General features: G+C 33.6%; 1 pseudogene; it reads left to right on the plus strand.

Annotated features, from left to right (window-relative positions):
• Positions 1 to 670: 670 nt before the first annotated feature.
• LOC150093301 (acetylcholinesterase pseudogene) lies at positions 671 to 2,930 on the plus strand (annotated as a pseudogene).
• The last annotated feature ends 14,802 nt before the right edge of the window (positions 2,931 to 17,732 follow it).

Consider the following 17,732-nt stretch of genomic DNA (forward strand, 5'->3'; position numbering starts at 1 on the left):
TATGAATCACCCACACATAACACAAAACGTGTTGTGTATGTGCGCGCGCTTTTTCCCAATTTTAAAAGGGAATAAAATTCTTGAATAGTTTCGCTGTTTTCATTATATATATCCACCTCAACTAAGTACTGATGTTTGTTTGATATGATAATGACTGGAGCATTCTACGTCCCGGTCCTTGAGTGAAGTCAGGCCAACAAAAACAAAGCTATTGTTGCTGTTTGGGCTCCATTTAATAAGATATTACAGTATGTAATTGTAAGATAGCCTGTAGCCCGGTCTTTATTCTGGCTGTTGTTTGTTTTGCAGATGTACAAATCAAAGGTAAAAATAATAATAATAGTAAATAAAATAAAATAAAATAAAATAAAATAAGCGCCATATTATACCATACTCCGTCGCATTCATATAATATACGCTTGTATTTTTTATGAAATAAATCATTTTTCGGTTTCAGCATCTAGCTAGTACTCAAGTCCAAAGTCATAATAAAATAAAAACGCATAAATTATAAAAATTATAATATTAAAATATCAGTTAATCCCATAAATGAAATAAAATGCATTAAAAAGTTCATATGAGTATAGTACAATTTGATCTGTGTCTTAATTATTGAGTTTTTTCCCTTTCAGGTATCTGGAAAGGTTTTTAGTGAACAGACAAACTAGCAATGATTGACCAAAGGATCCCATTTCTTATACGAACACTGCCAGCTGCCATATTGCTTCTTGCAATTGTAAACCCTGTCTCTCATGGAAGAAGTCTTCATTCCAATGTTGCTACTGACGATGATTTGGTCGTCCGAACTACCAAAGGTTTGGTCAGGGGAACTACTTTACGTACCCCGACTGGTAAGTCAGTGGATGCATTTTGGGGAATTCCCTATGCCCAACCTCCTTTGGGTAGGTATCGTTTTCGCCATCCAAAACCAATCGATCCTTGGACGGACATTTTTAATGCCACGGAAAAGCCTCCAGCTTGTTATCAACTAAATGACACTTTCTTCGGCGAATTTAGAGGTGCTACGATGTGGAATCCAAATACTCCACTGAGTGAAGATTGTCTGAAAATTAACGTCTGGGTTCCCAGACCAAGAGTTCAAGGAGCTGCGGTATTGGTATGGATTTATGGGGGCGCCTATATGACTGGATCGTCGACTTTGGACGTATACGATCCACAGATCCTCGTTTCTGAAGAACAGATAATCCTTGTCTCCATGAACTATAGAGTAGCCGCCATGGGATTCCTTTATCTTGGAAGACCAAATGCTCCTGGAAATGCTGGTTTGTTTGATCAGTTAATGGCACTACAATGGGTACGTGATAACATTGCTTATTTTGGAGGTAATCCCTTGAATATTACCATATTTGGAGAAAGTGCAGGATCTACAAGTGTGGGTCTGCATCTTCTATCCCCACTCAGCAGAAATCTTTTCAGTCAGGCTATTCTTCAAAGTGGAGTGGCAAGTACTCCTTGGTCAGTAACAGACAAGAAGAAAAGTATCGCTAGGGCCCTTCGACTAGCAAAAGCACTTGGATGTCCACAAGATATGGATAATTTAGATGCCACTGTTGAATGCCTGTATGATAAAGACCCGCTAGAAATGGTTAGCGTGGTAGACTGGCCTCTGGAAATTATGGATTTCTCCTTTTCTCCAGTAATTGACGGCTCTTTTATTGACGAGAATCCTACCATATCTATGGAAACCAAAAACTTCAAAAAGACAAGAATTCTTGTAGGAACAACTACAGATGAAGGCTCGTTCTTTCTCCTCTATTCCCTTCCAGACATCTTTAAGAAAAATGATGATGTGTATGTGACCAGGGAAAATTTCATATATGCAGCTCGAAACATCAGCCCTTATAAGAAAGATCTTTTGCAGCAAGCAATTATATTTGAGTACACGGACTGGCTCAATCCAGATGATCCCATTAAGAACAGGAACGCTGTAGAGAAGATGGTAGGTGATTATCACTTCACATGCAGCACTAATGAATTTTCACAGCGGTATGCTGAAACTGGTAACGATGTCTACAAGTATCTGTTCGCCCACAGATCTTCTCTCAATCCTTGGCCTCAGTGGGCTGGCGTACTACATGCAGACGAAATCAGTTATGTTTTCGGTGAGCCTCTTAATCCAACATTTGGCTATAAACCGGACGAAATCGAACTCAGTAGGCGGATTATGCGATATTGGGCAAATTTCGCAAAAACCGGGTGAGCTATTTTTCTTTCTTTTTTTTTCTTTATTCATAAAACTAACTCATTTTTTATGTAAATATACTTGGCAATACACTTATTTTCGTTGTTTATAGCCAAGTTTGATTGTATTATTTGTTTGAAGTAAACAAATGAATTCATAATTTTTAATTTAAGAACTATATATTACTATTATTATATTTTATCATTAAACGAAGATAATTTCGTCTCACCAAGAATTATTTCATAAACAATATTTATAAACAACATGAACTGTCATTCAGAATAATGGTAGGATACATTTCTGTATGTAGAAATCATTTAAACATAAAAAAAGATCTCGGATATTTATTGGTAATAGTTTAAAAAAAACGATTGTAGTTTTAAAAAATGCTTGTTTAGGTTTAACCTAATTTCAAATGTATTGCACCATATTTCATACTAAATTTCACAAAAATTCTTCGAAAGTTTTGGTGATGATATCGCACACGAAATGTCAGACTGCATGCATTATATAAGTTTTCTTAATTTTTTCTTTCAGAAATCCCAATCAATCTCCTAATGGTAGATGGGAATCTGTCTATTGGCCTGTACATACAGCGACTGGACAGGAATATCTTACTTTGGCTTCCAATTCCAGTCAAGTGGGTCGCGGTCCTAGAGCAAAACAGTGTGCCTTTTGGCTGAAATACCTGCCTCAACTGGAAAAATCCATAGGTGAATTTAATTAAAAAAAAAAAAAACTTTCGTTTTTAATAGTAAATCGGTAATTTTCGATTTTATTTTGTAATTTCTAATCTTATTTTGTAATGCACGTTGTAATTTCGCTCCTGCCTTCAGGTCCGTTGTAGTTTAAGTTTAATTTATTCGTAATTCTAGGCTAAGAATTAATTAACGTCGTTCTGTAATTCGCCCTAGCGTTAGTGAAAGGAGTTAACTACTTACAAACAGTAATTGCCACCATCGTTTGGTGCAGCGTCGTAAAATTTAAAAGACTTCGCATACTCTCGCCAGCCTACCTTAGTTATTGTTTCTGCGCCATTTGCAGCATTCATTTCTATTCATAGCTAGCGAATTCCCCAAGGAAATTAAAAGAAGCTTCTTGTAAGGTATACAGCATGTCTGCATAAATTTTTAACAGCTTGCAGCAATCCCAGTTAAGAATTATTTTCTCATTTTTTTTTTTTTTTGTAGCCGCTAGCAAATCACGCATCTCGTAAAGACTTCTCTGTTTGCAGCTCCCCCAACGGACAAAGTAATTGTCAGAAAAGGAATGTACATGCTATTGACAACTTTAATTTTATGGATGCCGCTAGGTAAATTGTAAAATCTTCATTATAAATAAAAGTTCAAATTTATTTAATGATAATAACCGAACCCATTCGAAGAAGTTTTGTACGGATAACGATAATTGGATTTTTAAAACAGATTCAAGTACCTGAAAATAATTGGAACTAGTCCAGGTAAGAAAAAAATAAAAAATAAATAAAGCATTATTTTCAATTACGTGAAATGAATCGCCAATCTTGAAGAAAAATAAATTACTATGCAACAAAAATGAGCTCTTCAAAAGACAAGGAGAAAAAAAAGACATTAAAACTAAATAACAATTTCCGCATTTTCTTTCTTTTTTCATTCAATACTAATGTATTTTAAAAGAAAAAAATACATTAGTATTGAATTCCTATATATCTAAGATCAGTACTTAAATTGTGTGTTGATATCTCGATGGCAGCTAAGGACATAAAAACAAATATCGTATCTAAGAGACATGTTTCATCTTTCTGTAACGTATCGATAATGCAAGCTGTAATGGTTCTTGAATAAAACATAGACCAACTTTGGAATAAAGCAGCCATCAGGTTTTATAGCTAGCTGTATCCGATCAGATCCTAGATGACTCTTGTTGTAGTGGCGCGTGATGGATATGGCCTGTTTTCATATGTTGCAAACGACGCTTGCAAATAACTATACGGATTTTTCTTTACGATAAGCTCCGCATTGATTTTGGTACCTAGTGGTGTCTCGTCAGTATACTCATGACCTGTGGACGAATCTTTATTTTGAGGATTCCTTTTTCGCCAATGATTTATAATAACAAAGGTCACTCTTTGACAACAAAACAACAGAAAAAAAAAATTCAAAAAAGTATACGTAATGAATTACATTGCTATTTTCATTAACACTGATGAAATAGGAGGAATGGACATGAAATAGTAACATCACACATTTTATAGAAATTAGTAGAGTAATTCAAATTGTAAATAATAATAATAATAATATCTAAATGTGTTTGTAACTAATTCAAATGCGCTTGCACTAATATAAATCGTCTGCTAGAGAATTAACACAAGATTCTGCTTACTGCAGATGTATATTATGTAAAGAAAGAAATGAAGTAAAACAGCAAAAGTTATTTTAGTCTTTACCGGTGAAGTTCATTTCTTTCTGTTGAAATTAAATTATACTTCGTGTGCTTAATTCAAACGTAAACGTTTTTTTTTTTTTTTTGTGGGGATGGTAATAATTTGAACATACTTAAAAAAAAAAAAAGCTAAAGTAGAATTTTTCTTCGCGAATGCTGGTGTATTACGTTATTGTTTTTTCTTTCCTCTGTAATAAGGCTGATAATTAAGTAAACACTGACGTCATAGTCATTCTTTTAAGCTAGGAAAAGAAATGAAAGAAAAGAAAATAATAACCTGCATACAAATTAACTCAAAACGTTAATTTCAGTGGCTTGTGTGTAACACTTTAGGATAGCTGGAATAAGTACTAAGCATTTATTTATTCATTAATAAATAAACTAAACAGGTGAGAGTTTAGACCACTTTTCTTGTTTACAAAAGCTACCATAATCATAGAATAGTGAAAATCTAGACTACATTTTTTTTTTCAGTAGTGATATTTTTCAGATATGCAAATATTCTCATCATTACATACATTTTGAACCAACTTATTGTTTGAAGAAATAATTATGAATACCCAAAAAGTTTATATAAACCCTAATATGAACTAAACTGAAAAAAAAAAAAAAAAAACAGAATGAATAAAAAACTAAATTTTAATTTTCTCAAAGAAAATCTGAATTAAATTAAAAAAAATATAAATAAATAAACAAATTCTCTTACGCCTTTTATTCCCAAAGGGTGGAGCTCTTTTAGTCTTCACTAACGTTTTGAAGATCGATAGACAGCCTGACTCTACCCTTCAGCCATCAGTGATAATTCAACTCGAGGCTATCAACTGAACCAAGACACTTTCACAGGAAAGATTATGGTAGGCAAGTGCATGCCACCATCTCGTAGTCCTAAACCCGTACACACACACACACACACACACACACACACACACACACACACACACACACACACACACACACACTATGTATGTATGTATGAGACTGGCAACTCAATTTCAATTGAAATCCCTGTATAGGTTTCTTGTGTCATCGACGAAATTCAAATCCAGGTTTTCCAACCGCAAAGCAAAACTTGCGATTGAGATACGGAAGTTCAATTTTTAGACATGTTTAGTCATCTTCAAGTGCTTTAATTATTCTTTATGAATCTCACCGTGGTAAAATGTCTTTTTAATAGATGATTAAAAAGACATTTTAACCACTGTGTGTAACTATCTCCTTGTTTATTAGAATCTTGAGACGGAATAAAAATTCATGTCTAATCTCCATAGCAGGATTCGAAAAAGTCAAATTTTCTCATTTTCAAATTTTAATTATTTAATTGTGATTATAAAACTGTTTTATTATTTTCTTAAACTGTTCACGTTTTAATTGTGATAGTTATTATCCAAAAGCCATGAAGTGACGTAATTTAAGCATTTAATTTTTTGCAAGAAGAAATTAAGTTAATTAAGAATTAATTAATTTTAAATAAACATATTCATTTAATTCGCCCGAGTAATATATTTAAAACATTCTAAAAAGCTTCAAATGAGAATAATTAAAAAGCCTCCATGCATTGCTAAATACATTGATATATGATTGACAGTTAATATTACCGAATCGATTTCAATGAATTTTCTGCGCATCTACATCTGCGCAAAGTAATTTTTATTATTATTTTTTGTTGTTGTTTGTTGATCTAGAGAATTAGGAGTTTTAAGAAAATAAAACAAAATTAACGTTTGGTACCAATAATTTTCGTTTGATATATATATATAGCAAAAGTGTCGGGAAAAGTTTTGTATTTGCATAATGAATATAAAGGCGGCTTAAATTAATCTAAGAAAGACTTAATTGAAAACTAGAATGGAAATTCAAATTAACATTGCCTACGCTTCGAAAGATCCTCGTGATAAATTGGAACAGCAGGTGTTTAATTTCCCAAATAATGTTTCGCATTTGAAATTTATTTATTTTTCTTGCAAACATAACGCGCTGCACAAATATTACATCAACAGAAAAAAAAAATCATATTAGCACTTCCTAAATTGGACAGTTTATTAAATTATACTCAAAAATATTCGATATCCAGATGAACAAAAATGAAAAATGGCTTGTGCATTCTAATTGCTAGTTTAAATCAATTTCCATATTAACCTGTTACATAAAATCCCCCCCCCCCAGAAACTAGAATTTATTTAAGAGCAGACATTCGGCGTGCTGAAAATAATTTTTGATAATTTTGTTGCATCTGCTGGTTTTCCGTGATTTAAAATTCTCAAAGGCACAACTAAAAATTATTATATTTCTTAAGTTGCACGGAGTATAATAAAAATAAATAAATAAATATAATACATTTCTAGTTTTAGTAATGACTTTGGTTTTATTTCTGTTTCAGAAAATCTCAACAGATCCAGCGACGACTGTACAAGTAGCGCCACCTGGCGGGAAGCAAGACAGAGCTGTCTCAGTGTTTTCAGCGTTTTAATTTTACTGGGTGCGCCAAGTCGTGTCATTTCGATGGCGTTCTATTAACAGAGTGCTGGTTTGAGTAACCTTTCCCCTCCTCGGAACTGCAAGCAAAGATTTGTCTTATATATTAAAAAGCTCCATATGAAGATGAATTAGTGTGCACATACCAAACGATTATGGCTTATTCATGAAATATTGATTTCCTTCTCATTCACTACCTATATTCAAATTTCTCAGAAAAAAAAATGCTCAACTCTGTATGAGAATAGAATTTATCCCAGTGTGCATAATTCCATGAACTATTTTTTCTTTTTTTTTTAATACGATAAAATAGATAGTTGTATCTTGAATTTAAGCGATCTGTCATATAATGAACTTGAAAAGATTTACGATTTTTGTGTGTATGTGTGTGTTTGTGTGCGTGCGTGCGTGTGTGCATGCCTCCCCCAGCAACGCTTGATAAATCGATAAGCCCTTTTCACAGAAGGTTGGACGAAAAGTGAATTCATTGAATACAACAAGAGCCAATAAAATAATCGAGCTGACGCTTTGTAATATCAACGAACAGCATACGTTTTATGTACAACATAATAACTGCTGGCGCTCTTCCCAGGTGCTACGAACATGTCCTTTCAATAGAGTTCATTTATCTTGAATATATTATAAATATAAATATAAATAAATATATCTATATATATCTATATATATGTAACAGTTGTAATTACTATGCTGTTTAATTCCTTTAAACAGAACACTGGTTTCAATTCCACAGTTGGAGCTGAGATATTGATGCACATATAGAAAATAAATAAATATAGAAACGATTAAAAAGAAAAAAAAAAGAAACTTCTACCTGACACGGAAGAAAAAACAGCTACAAGTGTAACTAAATGCTTCACTTTGAGAATTTGCTGGAAGCAAATTGAAGAATATCAACAGACGCATGCGCAACGAGTGAAAAGTGACAAAAGAATTTCATTGCGCGTGCATCAATGGAATTTTGCTACAAGCATATCACTGACAAGAGTAGTGATGACGTCATTTCAGTCGCGTGCATATCAGAGTTGAAGAAGCAAATGGCTGCTTCAATGTTCGTAGTCGCGTATCTACATAAATAATAATAATCTGCCGGTTGGGTTTCGTACTTCAGAAATCGAAGTGGGACGTGCACAGAACTTCGGCCATCTAAATAGCAGCTAACAGAAAACGTTAAACACGTGACTATGTGGAAAAAAAAAAAAAAAGGACACAGAATTTGTCACGTGCATATCAAAAGAGTGCTGTAAGCATACCAAAAGAGACTATTTGAGTTTTAAAGTGTATTTTTCTCCTCTATTTGTCTGTGCCATTGATCAAATTGCTGTAGGCGTTCTCTTTAAAATTAAGTGTAAAATATGCACTTGAGATAAATAACTACGCGGTTCTTAATATTTTATTCTCTATAGATACTCTCCTGCAAAACACGTGTTAAGCACAGGAAATTAACTTTACACCTTGTAATGTTCAATGTTAAACGTAAGATGACAAAATAAAAGAAAAAAAAGGTCATTCAAATTAGGGAGAATTCTTTGATGTTTGGTACACATAATCGTATAGACGTATATTCATAAAATTGTTTCATTTACTGTTGAAAAGTGTTAGCCATCTTGTAGTGTTTATACGTCATCATAAGGCACGCAGCATTTTAAAATTTTATTCACAAACAAAATTATGCAGCGTATCTTTTGGAATATCAAAATTAGAACCAACAGGAATTGTATTCGATACTTGTCTGTGCTATGCATAAGCTAAAGTCGTCTGCTGTTTAGCGAACTAGGTTTTTGCTCATAATTGAAATAACTTTAAATAAATGCTATAATCGCAGAGGATCGTTTTGATCTTAACTAGGATAATATCAGGCAGCTAGCGAAAATCCCAGGATTTTCTTCCGGTATTTTTGCTCACAACTTAATCAATTGTCCATGCTGTAGTATAATTCCTCTTGGTTCTAATAATAAAATAAAAATAATAAAAAAAATCTAAGCACATAAAATGTTTTTTTTTTTTATTCTTTCTAACATTTGATAGCACTTGAAGAAGCTTAACTATTTCGTTGATGCACCCATGTTTCATTTTATTTATGTGTACCAATATGAAGATATTTCCCTTGAATTTCTAGTTTTTTTTCTTTTTTCGCACTATGTTCATGTTTGTAAATTAAGGTATTTTGAATAAAAGAAAATTGTAATATAACACTTATTATTCCTTTTTTCCAGAAATGTACTTTAGAACACTGTATTTTTCTTTCCTTTTGTAATTACTCAAATTGTAATTATTGAAAAACAAATGCTCATTCTGAATATATGGAATAAAGCGGGTAATGACCACTTTGTTTGTGTTTAATGCAATAATAATAAGATTATTTCTGTGTCCGTAATTGATTTTCTTGAAGAATTTTCATCATATATTTTATTACTAGTGAATGACGAGGAAGTCCACAATTTTTTCAGTTAAAAAAAAAAACAAAATTTTGTAAATAAATGCCTTAAATATTTATGTTTAGCTGCTTTCGTCTTATACGTTTACTTAATAAACTAATAAATTGAAGCTATTAATTATATATTTGGTTTCATCTTTATCCAAGTGTAAACAAACAAAGTTTGCGTCTGAAGTACTTTCAGGACTGGGGCAACTCGTGGTAAAGGTGGTATAAGTTCTCATTACTTACCTTAGTATCCCCTAATGCAAAGCACATCTCCTTGCGGACATGTATAATGCTATGCATTAAGGGAAGAGTCACTACCCAGACCGGTTTCGACATTTATTGAGGTCTCATCAGTGGGAGCCAGACCCAGAGGTGAGGTGATACCAAGGATGAAATAATGCAATAGTCATATTTACCTATACGAGTTGCCAAAGAGTGTCACACCCTATTATTAAAATTCTCTGGATTAGAGATAAGTTTATGGAAGTTTTTTTTCACTTGGCTATCCTAATTTTTTTTTTTCACTTGGATAAAGGATAAAACCAAATATATAATTAATAGCATAGCTAAGTGGAAAAAAACTTCCATCAACTTATCTCTAATCTAGAGAATTTTAATAATAGGGTGTGACACCCTTTGGCAACTCGTATAGGTAAATATGACTTCTCCATTACTTCCACCTTAGTATCACCACCTCTGGGTCTAGCTACCACTGATGAGACCTCAATAAAGGTCGAAACCGGTCTGGGTAGTAACCCTTCCCTTAATGCATAGCATTATATAATACTTGTGGACATGTATAATGCATAGCATTATACATGTCCGCAAGGAGATGTGCTTTGCATTAGGGGATAGTAAGGCAAGTGATGAGAACTTATACCAACTTTACCAAGAGTTGCCCCATTCCTGAAAGTACTCCAGGTGCAAACTTTGTTTGCCTACACTTGGATTAAGGATAAAACCAAATATATAATTAGTAGCAAAGCCAAGTGAAAAAACTTCCATATACAAATTGAAGCTATGTGAACTGGCTTGTAAAAGAAGTAGCGAAAAGTACCAAAGTTTCCTTCTCGCACGATGATTGCATAAAAGTTATAATATTACCGGTTGAGTGAAACAAATCCTGTATAAAGAGTGATTTTTACAAACCTTGATAAGATTTTTTTTTTCAACACCAAGTGAAAGCATCAAATGATTCCCACTGCTACATAGATGACATAGCTTCTAGGTAATGGATTATATGGTGTAGAGCGCCCTCTTACGAGTTCCTGAATTCCATGGGGATGCTGGGTAATAATAATAATAGTTGCTTTAGCACGTCAGCATAAAGAGGGATTTTCATCAGATTTTTGAAAAATGTAACTGTCAAAAAAAAACCAAAAAAAAAAACTTCATTTTAACTCCAAGTATTTCTTTATACAAAAATATAGGAGTGTGCTCCCGGATTTTTTTCCCCGTGGTAAATCGGATTCTTTGTGTAAGAAAGAAAATGACAGGGTACTCAATTTTTGAAAAGGATAGTGAATTCGTATAAAGATTTATAGCCTTACAGCGTGAACATAATGGATTTATAGGATTGTCCTGTACTTAGTGTTCTGTAAGGGTTCTTCCTGCCTCAAGTCCTTGAGATAAACCTTTCACATTATTTATCTAAATTCTTTTTCCGGCCGTTCCCCTTAACTGGTCATGTCAGCTGTCGGAAAGTAGTCTGCTTTGGAAGTTCAAAAAAATACTGGAAATTGATTTTAAAATATAATTTTCTAGTAAAAAATATTGTTACTTATTGATCCTAGGATGCGAAGGTGGTAGTTTGAATATAATGGGAAGAAATGTGAACTGAAAACAATAAACATCCCTAGAGCAGTTCTAGTATATTCCGCTAGTCGGAATTTCAGTTGAAGGTGTGTTAGCCAATCTCATACAAGCGAAGCAGATCCTTTTTTTTTTTTTTTTTTTTTTTATCCTTGTTCTTAGGCTTTTAACTGAAGAGATATACCGAAAATAACCAGAAAGTTGTCGTTACGACAAATAAAAACAACAACAACTCAGTTTATTATTATTGTTACAATTCCATACAAAAGACGTTGTTCAACCTAGTTCAGTAGGATCGTGGATAGACAGAGATATGAAGTAAAGGAAGTGAACTGTGTACACATTGTACACATACCGGAACACTGAATTAGAAATCTATATGCAAAATACTTGGTCATATTTCTGTCTGATGACATATGTCTGCCTACCGTACTCTAGGTTGAACAACTTCTTGTGTATGGAATTATCAGTAATAATAATAATAAACTGAGTTTTTTTTTAAATATTATTTGTCGTAATGAAGGGCATGATGGTAATGATGATGGCTTCCAAAGAGGTGTGCATTATGATTCCTTTTTAGTTTCTTTTCCTGAAAGCCAATGTTAGATTTCATTATATCGGAAGTAGAAACCTATGGTGAAAGACAAGATTAAGTTTTCCAAACATAAAAGTTGCTGAATTCTACGTATTTAGAACTAGAGTACATTTAGATTCATCAACGATTGAATGGGAAGAAATGTGAGAAGATGTAGTACTAGTAGACAGCGATACGGCAGAGACTGCCGAGTGTAAAAAAAAAGTGGAGACTAGACTGGACAAAAGTTTGATTGATTGTTTTTGCAAAGGAATAGAATTCATAGCCACTGCCTTGGACATGATGCAAGTTTTGTTTTGTTTTCGGGCTCTTTCAAACACATTAAAAATCAGTTTCGCACGTGTTGATAACTTGCTGTTTCGAACAACGATTTTGAACTTTTCTACAGATAGAAAAATGAAGATCGTAATTTTGAAAAGACCTGCGATGTACCGGTATTTGTTTCTTCTCTTGAATTGCCTTGTCACACTTCTTAGAGCACCAAGATTTAAATAAAGGAAGATAATTTAAAATAAACTGTTGAATATTTCAAAATCATAACTTAGACAACAGAAGAACGAGAGCAATCTTAGGAATATTGTTGCATAAGATGAAATCAATGTTTGGTTATGATCTCAATTGCTTAGAAGACAGGAAAAAAAACACTTCATCTGTTATCTTAAAGAGACCATTAGCATGGAAAACATCAAGTGTATGGAACAAAGTGAAGATAGTCTTGCATTAGTAGTCGTATGATGAGCAGTTTGTGTGAGACAGGAAATGCTTCGCTATATAAATCTATTATATATGCATTCACAATGTATGCTAAACTTAAAACATTGGAAAACTAACAAAAAAAATAATAAAATAGTATTATTTAATGCAGTTCCCCAGATTTTGGGAATGGATCATCATTGGAAATGAGGTTCGAGTAGGCCACAACAGTTTCTTTGAATACTGCCTAATTATAAATGCATCCATTCCACATTGCTCGAATGATTCTATGACAGGCTTCAAGCCTATGTTGATCTAATCCAGATTTCCACAATTCTAATTAACTGAATATAACTTTCATGTTAAATTTAGAAGTATGTTTATCAACTGATCAACGTTTTTTGACTGAAATGTTACAAGTTGCAGGAATATGGAACGTCATATACATATCAGAAAATTCCAAGAAAGTGCTAGGATTCAATTATAAGGAAATATAATACTTCCCCCGATCTTTAATCGCATCGATGGCTTGGCTATTTTCAATTTTGGAAAATTGTGATCTGAAACTGTATTACACTGGTGTCCTAAAGGTAAGGAAGAACTACATATTTACCCGTATATGAAAATATTTTCATGACTACTCGTACAACCAAATGTGGACATAAATTTATTGCTAGGATAGTAATAAATTATATTACACAGAAAAGATGTTATAAATTTTGTACAAATTAAACTGCAATAGGTTTTTGAAAAAAATTTCAAATTTCCTAAGGACGTAGTTAAGGAATTAATGTACAGTTCTTATAGAAAACTATGTCCATCCTGAGCTGCGATGCAGCTTTCACAATGCCATACCATGCTTAGGTACGACATTGTAAAAATGTCGTTCATCCAAGTGATTCAGGAGTTCTTGAGGCAAACTGGCCCACTCATCCTTCAGAGCAAGGATAAGGCCTTGTATCTGAAGGATAAGACAAGTCCTATTAACCCCATAGAAGCATGCTGGCCAGTCGATTCGATTAATATCCTCGGTCTCATCAAGTATCTTCACTGCTCGTGTTCGATGTGGTGGCAATGTCATTCCATAACAATGAATTTTTCGCCAACAATGGAAGTTGAATTAGCATTCATTCCATAACGCTAGATTGCACAAAGAACAACCGTTATGGATTTGATTCTAGTTGCTTAGTAATAGAACTTTTTCTAGACTTTTTTTTTTCCCCGATCACTTCCCGAATTAGTCGATCCTTGGCATAAGCAAGTACGAGTAGAGTTTTCCTCCAGGAAACTCGGTTTTTTAATCAAGCAGCTCAAAAAATAGACCGCAGAACCAACATACTCTCTCTCTCTCTCTGTTTTGTCTTAAAGCATTAAATGGTGCACATCATTTTAAAAGATTTTTCTTACTGATTTCAAAAATGTTTTGCTCCTATGTTGTGCTCATAGAAGGCCATGAGCAGCCTGCCCGAGTTTTAAAATGACAAATGCAAGGTTTATATTGATGTATTAGCTCTTTGTATTTGAAGGTATCCTCCCTCTAAACACAATTGACAATGAAAGATCAATACCATTCAAGTGTACCGATTAGAAGTACTATTTTATTGTATGTAAATACCCCCACGAAATATTGTAAAGTGTCCGTACCATAGATGTTTAAATTCAAATAATCCGAATCTTCGTCTCCAGAAACCAAACATGAAATTCTTTCAACCCATATCAGGATTCCAGTAAGAGCGATGGTGATCTCACATCAAGCGACAAAAATCATCTGCTACAGAAAGACTAGCACAAACATCTATACCACAGTGAGCTTTGAACCTATAGTCTGTCGGTGGAAGGCGTCAATGCTGTCCACACAGCAAACCACATCGGTTAGCTGAATATATGATAAAATAAAGAAATCAGCTAACGCCGTTTACTTCCTTATTATTATATTATTACTTATCGTTTTTAAAGTTTTTATTTAAAAAAATAAAAGTAAAAATTTTCCCGAAAATTCGTATTGGAAAAATAACATGAATTCATGTTCGAAAATCAAGTCAAAATGAGCTGCTATAAATAGTTTTCTTAATATTTTTTTTTTTTTTAATCGAAGAATTTGAGAAAATAAGGACTGAAACGATTACTTTTACGATTAAAACTAAATTTACTTAAACGATTACAAAAAAAATCAAAGAAAACTTCGTTTTCTTTGATTGTTTTTAAAGAAATAATTATTTTAGTACTTATTTTGGTACATCGGTCATCTACGAGCAGGGGCGGGTCGTGTATAGGCACTACGGAACTGCAGTATCCCCAATTTTTCTCGATATATAAATATATTTGTTAATTTATTTATATTTGCTTGTAATATTTAATTTTATCATCGACAATCCTATACGATGATAAAATTAAATATTATATATTATATATAGGATTGGATTGTATAGCGTCTTTTGCTGCTGGCAAAGGACGCTAGCAGCACTGCGTTTACCACAGTGTCATATTGCTATGCGCGCAAGCAAATGCACGTCATAGCGAGATGCGAGCTATTAGCGTAATGCGGCACTGTCCGTCGCGCACCTCCGCTGTTGTTTATATGCAGTTTACGCCAGTAGTAGAGTGTTCGGAATGATTAAAGGATTTAATTGTAATGTCCAAAAATTTTTAATCTATTCCTTTAATTACAATTAAAGAAATGGATTTTATTTTTAAGTAATTTTGAATTATATTAAACTGCATAATTTTATCGATAATAAATAATATTTTCTTCATGTTTCATTTTTTTTAAAATTTTTACCATAATTTTGATATTTTATCCAAACACGTATACACTGTACTTACAGTGTCTATGTATATTTCGAAAGTTGCAGTACCTCCACGATTTCAAGCTATGAGCCGCCATCTACGAGACTACTTATAGTAGCCTCGTAGACAGTGGCTTATGTTCTAGATTATGCAGAAGATAATGCAGAACTAAGACGAGAATCTATAACGTATAACAATAATATATCGCGTAAGAATTATGCTACATTATAGAATATTTAAAGCTACTTGTAGCAAAATGAAATACTCTCATGCAAGCAGCTAGTGTTGATACTTCACACAAAAACCTTACATGTATTTTATATTGAGTATTTGCATACATTTCGATGTTTGCAACAAGAGCAGAACAAACATTGATGATATTCATGTTGCTGTTATCGATGATGGCTTTATGTTGTTGTTGTTAATAACAACAATCTTTAATCGCGTCAATCAAAATTTCCCAAAGTTCCGACCCCTTCTGTAGATAGATATCGATTAACGAATGACTGCCTATAATACATACTTTCCACCCATGAGACTGTTCGGATTATCTGAGCTGTTTTTGTATTTCAACGAATGTTCAGACAGTTCATTATAAACTCTCCGCTGAAGCAGCTATCATCATACATTTCCCCAGCTGCGTCAAAGTAGGAATGGGAGGTAGTTCTCTATCAGGAAACGAAATCGATCTATTCATAGATGCGGGCACGTGTTTGAATTCAGATATAAATAATTGAGTGTAGACTAATGTGTTTTCATATAAAATCGATTCCAATGACAGACATCGTCTTCTACTCCTCCTCTTTCTTATCTCTTCCTTCTTTTCATTGATTAAACGACTGTTCAAAAAAACTTCATTTGTATTCAGAATTATTCAGCGTCTACAGAAAACAGAAAAACATTTTTTATTTTGTTTTATTTGCTTTTTTATAGAGTCGTAGCGAACATTAAAGAATTTACGAAACTAACTTGGGATAAGGTTTCCTTCGAAAAGTTTTTTTTTTTTTCATTTTTTCCGGAAGTGAAGTAGCAATTAGGTGGAAGAATACTGGAATAGTAAACAGCAATCAAGTGTTTTTGGGAAGCAATTTGCTCGCCAACCGATATAAAAAGGGGAAAAAAAAAAAAATCACAAAACTGACCCGCTAGTGTCTTCTTTCAAGTATGAGCCCAGGGCCGAAAGTTTTGCTGGGCCTCGGGAAAAAGTTATTAGTGAGGTCCCAAAATATTTGCAAAAAAAAATTTTTTTTATCGAAAAATCATATAATTTTATTAAACATAATTTACAAACATTAAATGCATAAGGTTATATACTAAAATATTTCCCATATCAATAGATCTCTAAAACATCAAAAATTCTTTATCAAATTTTCTTAGAAATGTAAACGTGCGGGGCTCCCTCTGGGGCCCGAAAAACCGAGCCAGCCGTGACTGAGCCATACTCATTTAATTCTGGCTTCGAAAGATTACCTCGCACCATCTGCCTCCCCTTACCTATAGCCCACATTCGTATGCTTATAATGTTCTTTATTCATTAAAAAGGGATTAAATTTTCCATGTTTCTATGACGTCATTTCTAAAATTTCAAAAGTTTTTATGACGTGTTACAACATTTAAGGTATGCACATCTATAGCGCAATTGGAATAAGAGACTTTGACCTGAGAAAGAGACCTGAGTTCGATTCTTGTTGTGATGAGAGGAATGTTTACATGGGTTTGAGTTAGCCGATCTCATAGCGGCGTAGCAGGATTATTTCAACTCGCATATATGCAATTTGGGCCATGAGAACTTACCCAATTTACAGACATTATTGTTAATAGTGGTCGGCAGATGATGGCGTTGTGTGTAATTGAAGGATTAAGTAGTGGAGACAGATAGGGTGCCCTCCTGCAATGAGCCCTTGGAGATAATATGTAATAAAAGTAATAGCAATAAAACACATAAAAATGGAGTATATCCAGTAAAGCCAAAAAACAAACTTATACTTGCAATCTTGTTGTTTGGAATGGGAGATGAAGCACCTAAGACTATGAGGTCAATGCATTATGTTTGTACATTGTGTTATTCTTGTGGCCAGAAGTGTGATGGTTTGGAGGGCATCTCGTTGGATGAACGCACCGACCTGTGCTTCCTATTGGAACCCTGAATGCTGCAACTTATAGAGAACGATGTCTTGGATCACTACGTTCGTTCCGTATGTGGGTGCGATAGAGAAGACATTTTGGGTGCTGTAGATGTTACTGCTCTTAATATCCTCCTCTTCCTAAAACCTTGAGGGGACTTAGAACTTAGCAGGAGCAATGGT

The sequence above is a fragment of the Typopeltis vanoorti genome, chromosome 24 (genome assembly GCF_054136105.1).
Source record: "Typopeltis vanoorti isolate ZY-2024b chromosome 24, IOZ_Tvanoo_1.0, whole genome shotgun sequence".
Taxonomy (NCBI): Eukaryota; Metazoa; Arthropoda; class Arachnida; order Uropygi; family Thelyphonidae; genus Typopeltis; species Typopeltis vanoorti.